General features: G+C 31.8%; 1 pseudogene; it reads right to left on the reverse strand.

Moving 5' to 3' along the window:
• The window catches only part of LOC108684881, a 179798-nt pseudogene extending 178488 nt beyond the window's left edge, over positions 1-1310 (reverse strand).
• Positions 1311-6501: the final 5191 nt, after the last annotated feature.

Here is a 6501-nt window from a genome sequence, read left to right on the forward strand (position 1 = left end):
TATATAAAGAACTGATCTCTAAAATTATATTTTATCCACTGATTACTTCACAGTGCAAATTAGTAATTTATTTTCGTCGTATAGAACGTTGCAAAGCTACAATATCGGAACATTGTGTACCATTGTCAACGCCAGATTTAACGTGACCAAAATGAAATCCGAGATTACCGATCGAATAGTATGGGTTTAAGTCACCATACAAACAAACGTGGGAGATAGCGGGGGATATGTGGTTTATAGATAAATAGTTTATATTTAGATCGTGTAAAACTTTTGAAATATATACTAATCAAGTACAAAACTGGAACTATATAATTAATAGCGGAATTAAACCGTTATAATTGATACAACGCTATAGATTAATATAATTATAATATGTATCATATTATATAGATAATTATAAATAATTATGTATAACAAACTCATAATAAAGTTATCTATTACTCTCTGTTGTAAATCAAACCAAGAACGCCAATTTATAATACACGAATATTATATACATACGCATAATATAAATTATTTCAAATCATATTTCTTGACTGAAAAATAAGAGGATTTATTTTCAATTGGTAAGCTATTCAGCTCGACAGTAATATTTTTTTGTAGAAAAAAATAAGGAAAATACTGTATCTTTCTAAATAAAAAAAGAAATATCGAGCTAAATAGAGTTTCTATGGAATAAGTAATCATTTTTACTGAATACTACAGAATACTGTAAATATAACATTATATAACATTCTTTAAGTATAAATGCATTTTTTTAAAAGAAATTTATATTTAAGACTCACGAAACTTTCAGTAATCTTATTGCACAGGTATTTTAATAAATTGGTAGCTTTAATTATACGAAACAAATTTATCGATAGTTATATTGATAATTTCATATATAGAATTATAAATGATAATAATTTGACTAAACCAAAATCATTAATTATACATATACTTTATCTTCGAAAGATAAAGCGGTAAGACAAATTTAACATTACCAGTAGTAAACGCTGCGAATGTCGACCGACCATTCTGCAATAGAAGGCAAGCGAAAACAAAGACCGCCTCCATCCTCGATAGAAAATTAACAGTCATCCCCTTCCTCCTTCCAGCATGTAGCTGCATCACCGATATCCGATTAACAAATTCGATGTCACGAGTATAAGATCCGCATTCGCATTCTATCGGTTCACCAGTCGAGTCTCTCCAGTCACTGCCAATTACTCGAGACGACACTCGTTCCGTCCCTCGGGAGTCCAGCAAGGACAAGCGTTAAAGCACTTCTCACGTTGATCCGAGGGATCCCCGGTGCAATTTTTCATCAAGAGGACTGATCTTGGGACTATGTCAGAATTTTGTAAAAGATTATGTCTCCGCGATACATCCTAGACGGCGTGTCCCAAATCGAGAGATTGCGTAAATGTCTTCACTTCTTCAAGTTAACAAGCATATCTTGTTGTATATCGAATATCGATTGTTCCAAGAAGAAAAGGAATACACGTTATATTTCTCGTTTTCTTTACTCAGCAAGATCGCGAGATGTAGAGCCTCGCGAGTGTACGACGCGATATCGTACGACAAGTTACGTGAGGACCCGGTGTTCGGCCTAGGCGCGGTACGAGGACAAATCCCAACAACTGCGCGCTTGGGACGCCCGGCGTCGACTGGCATTCACACAAGACCAGTAGAACCGGTCGGCGGCACACGCCGCCGTCCCGACGTCACGGCGCAGATCTCTGCCACCCCCGTACAAGACCTCTCACCCTTTCCTGAACCAGGCCAATCGGCGCTTGCGAGTCACCGCCCATCGCGTTGCGAGGGCGGCACCGCGCCCGAATTAAGATTTTCGACTTTTCTTAGTCGGGTCTACTCCCGCCAGCTATCTGTCTATTCTCCTTTTGCCCTCTCTTGCACCATGTTCTCTCGGCACCACGCATTGTCCCCTCATTTGAGAGAGCCTGTTCCCTTCTTCTTCTTCTTTTTCCTTATAAACATTGCATATGAGTTGCAACACCGACGAATTACCTTCGAAGAAAACCATACAAACCATGAATAATTTGCATGGAATAATAATTCCAACGTCTAATGTTATATGTAAAATTTTGTCCCAAATTCACGTTAATGGTGTTAACTTTTTTTTTTATTTTAATGAAATGTAGTTGATAATTAGTGTTAGTTCAAACTCTGTATTGTTTGAAATATCATTTAGCCGAAATTTTTATTCTTGTTTCACAAGAGATAGTAATTCTATTACATTTTTATATGTTATTGCTTATAATGGAATTATAATTTACTCTCTGCGCGCGTCTGCCATGAATAAATGTAACATTCATGATCGAAATCGTTTTGCCAATCCCGATTCAGATAAAATTGAAAACAGCGCTTGTGAAATATTGGTATGTTACCTTATTAACGTTAGTAGATAAATAAATATTCCATGAAAAGGCGTGATCGCACACACAAATACAACGTGACATAAATCAAAAACAACATATTATCATCAAAAAGTCACTATTTCGCATGTTAATATTATAATATTTTATAGGCATGCATATACATTTTGTTAATGTCGCGTAAGTATGTAATGGATAACGGATATTAATTTTATATTTCATTCATGTACATAAAAGAAATTTTATTTTAAATTACTTGCACAAGTACAATATGCAAACAAATGATAATTGATTAAAACAATTTTCACTAAGTAAATGCTTGTAAATAAATAACCAAATAAGTAAATATCATTTTAAAAAACATCGCGTGTTTTAATGTTTTATATATATATTTTTTTTTTTTCACCCGACTCGCGATTTCTAAACATAACTCTCGCAGGAAAGATTTACGCAAAATGTATAGCCTGACCTATCAAATTTCTTTTATTAAATAACAACCGTAGCGTGCAAAAACGGTATAATAGAAACATACAGTCCACGTTTACCGAAGAGCAACATCGCGGAACGAAACATACGATATACAAGACTGATGAGCACGGTTGATGGTAGAATCATGTAGGATGCGGCTGCAGCACCATTAGAATAATATCACCCATTCTTTATCAAGAAGCAAGTCGGAGATGTGCCGTGCACTCATTTCACGTGACATTTAATTTTCGTGAAAAATCACCGGTGAGTTTGCTCACACGAAATAGAGCGTAAAACTACTGGGATGAGTTTGGACATACTCTTCCAGATTTCGTAATCTCGCGTCACTCGAAAACGTCCGAATGCGATATCCCGCAAGCGGATAATATCCAAGAATAATATCCGCGTGAAACGTAATCAGTGATATGAACAAACTTTCAACTTGATTATATCATTTTAATGAAACAATTACATATATATGTTATAAATATTATTAATCATTAGGTTATTTTTTAAAATATTTCCTTCTTTATTACATTGCGATACAAGAAATAAAACAGATACATTTGAGAATAACAAATTTGAAATGCGGAATCGCAAGAGTGCTTGTTAATAAAGTCGGTGAATTTTTATTCTTCGCGATGTCCAATGTGCATACATGTGTATATGTCTCGAACAAAAATTCGTTTGGAATGTATAAAACAAACACGTATGGAAGAAGTAATTTAAATTCAAATTTTACCGATGTTCATTTTAATGTAATTTTAATCTTGATGAAAGATTGGATTTATGATGGTAACGTTGCTAAGTAATAAGGGAAAAGTGCATTTAAAAATGTTGAATTTTTATATTAATTGGGAAGACAGCATCAAGCATTAAATAATGGATATTTATAATAATTTCTATAGTATATTATTCTATAGTATAATATTCGCTATATGTATATTTATCCAAAAATATTATGATGTATATTATGCATGTATAAATGATACATAAAAATTTATTTTTTATTACACAATATGATTTAATTTTTGACAATAATATGTAATAAATGTATAAAATCATACCGCAATAATAATATTAGCACATGACTGATACGTACTGATACGATTGATAAACAAATACTTTAATTTAAATACTTTTATTTAAATAACTCAATGTACTTTTTCCTATAGAAGAAGGCAACTATTCGAAAATTATATTAATACATATATTCACCACAGCACTATTGATCATACACACAGTGCGATCGCTCATTTCTATGAAAATTTCAAATTAAACATAGCAATTATATTCGGCTATATTTTGCTTTTATCGACGTTATCTTCGATTTACGTGTGAAATGGTATTTCATCACTTTGCCTATAATTTTCCAGTATACAATACATTCAGTCTATGATGCATTTATGTTTGATTTCAAGCAATAGAGAATGCATCGCTTTAATCAGAGCACAGTTGCATGCAATATATCTTTGTACGAAAATATGAAATGCGATATTGTACTATAAATGATATACAAGATATTTTCTATCAAAATAAACTAGATAATAACTCTGAAACGCTAAAAGTTATAGAAAAAAATTATGATACAATTAAATAATATCACATACTTTATTCTTTATAATCCTAGTATTTATGTGCACGCATGCAATTTCAGTTGTCTCTTTTTAAATCAAATTTTTAATACATTTATTTTGATACGCGTTGTCTCTCGTCTCTTTTATATATTCATATCTTCATATTAGAGATTCTGTTTAAAAAATTGTTTTCAACTTTCAAAGAACTTTTAAATTTAAAAAGGATTTCGAAAAAAAGTGCAACTGCAACGAGCTGCAGTCATATCAACTCTTTGCGAATAAACGACCTTTAGGTCAGTGAATATGAAAAATGGTTGTACAAACCGCGAATATATATACATATAGCGGATAAAAAAAATATTTGCACATGTTCTTTTTTGAGATAATTTCATACATAGAAAAAATACATACAATGTGCTAGTTCAATTATAAGTAAAATGATTTTTATTTATACTAGTATAAAACAATAACAAATACAATTACCCTAGTAAAACATTTTGCAGTGACATCTTTCCACTTTTGCATAAAATTATTTCTCAGAAGATAATATATGACAATATTATCTTCTTTTAGCCACTGCGTGAAACGCGCGAATAAAAAATGTAAGATTATGATACATATCGCGCACGTATAAATGTTTTTATAATATTTCAAGAATATGTCGTCATCATGCGTTTAAATATTCGTGGAAAGTTTTCTTAATAAACAGCCAAGAGAAACTTGCGTGGAAAGTTCGAGAATCGTGAACAAATAAAAGCAACGTAGGAGATCAAGCGGATATCCGGTGGAACGGAACGCAAAGGTCTAAAAGATGGAAGACGAAAGAGAGCGAGGCTTTCATTACTTCATGTAAGTTTTAGGCGCGTCTAGATTGATCCGCAGACCATCTCTCTGAACAGAAAGAAGATAAACCATCCACATCTCATCGTTATCAATTGCAAGCTAAGAAAGACCTAAGTGTTTCTGTTCTTCGAATTCATCCTTAAAATCCTGGCTTATATTTTCCCTTCACGTTTTTATCAATGTTATTAGTTATCTCATAACTTATTCCACAAATTAAGAATGACATCCTTATAGCCGGAGAAATTTTCTGTAAGAACAATTAACCGATCCTATCAGCTCGTGCTGTGAGTTTGGTACTTTCATCATTAAGCGAAACTTCCACTCTTACTACGAGGACTTGTGATATCTTCGTCAGTGCTACGAGATCATAAAGAGACCGTGCGAGACTGTACGGAAGATTTAACTAATAATATCTGGGTTACGAGAAATTGGAAATCTTTCATGTAAGAAAACAACTATAACGTAGTTTAGCAATCGGAAAAATAAGCTCTTAATCTCAAATGCAATTCTATAAAAAAATAATTACTGATCACAATCAAAGATTAGTTTAGAATAAAATAATCACGTAGCAATTAAATTCATCCATATAATATAGAAACTTGCAACATTATTGGAATAATTTATATTATATGAGTCATTATTTTAGAGAAAAGAAACCTATTTTATATTACGATACATTTATAAATTATATCTCTAACTATCGAGCATTAAGCTCGAAAGCTTATGATAACTTTTACAATTTTATCTTTATATAATTGAGAATTGTTACGATTGCAAATCTATATGTTGAAAGAGTTGGATATAAAAACCACGAATGGTTTGACTAGGTATTGAGAGCTCGAAGAAAAAGGGAAGAACGGAAAAAGAAAATGATGTGACAATCAGAAGCGAGTTTTTGTCCGGGACACATCTGGTCTCTTATTTTCATTTTCTCCGTCAAATGATTTCTTTTCTGCCACTAACTGAGAAACTCCGCGAACACCTTCTACGAGTACGTCACTTTTTTCTAAGTAACTTTCCTTATCAATTCGTAAGAATATAACGAAGTGATTTGCATAACGTAAAAAATCTTCAATTAAGAAAAATTTTTAATTGAACAAAAAATAAAAAAAAATATTTTTAACATATTATTATTTTTGTTTTCATTCATTTTTCTCTATTTTCTCATTTTTATCTATTTTATTCTTATTATAATCTTTTTTATATTAATATTTAATATTGATATAATATTT

Source organism: Atta colombica, unplaced genomic scaffold, assembly GCF_001594045.1.
Source record: "Atta colombica isolate Treedump-2 unplaced genomic scaffold, Acol1.0 scaffold141, whole genome shotgun sequence".
NCBI lineage: Eukaryota > Metazoa > Arthropoda > Insecta > Hymenoptera > Formicidae > Atta > Atta colombica.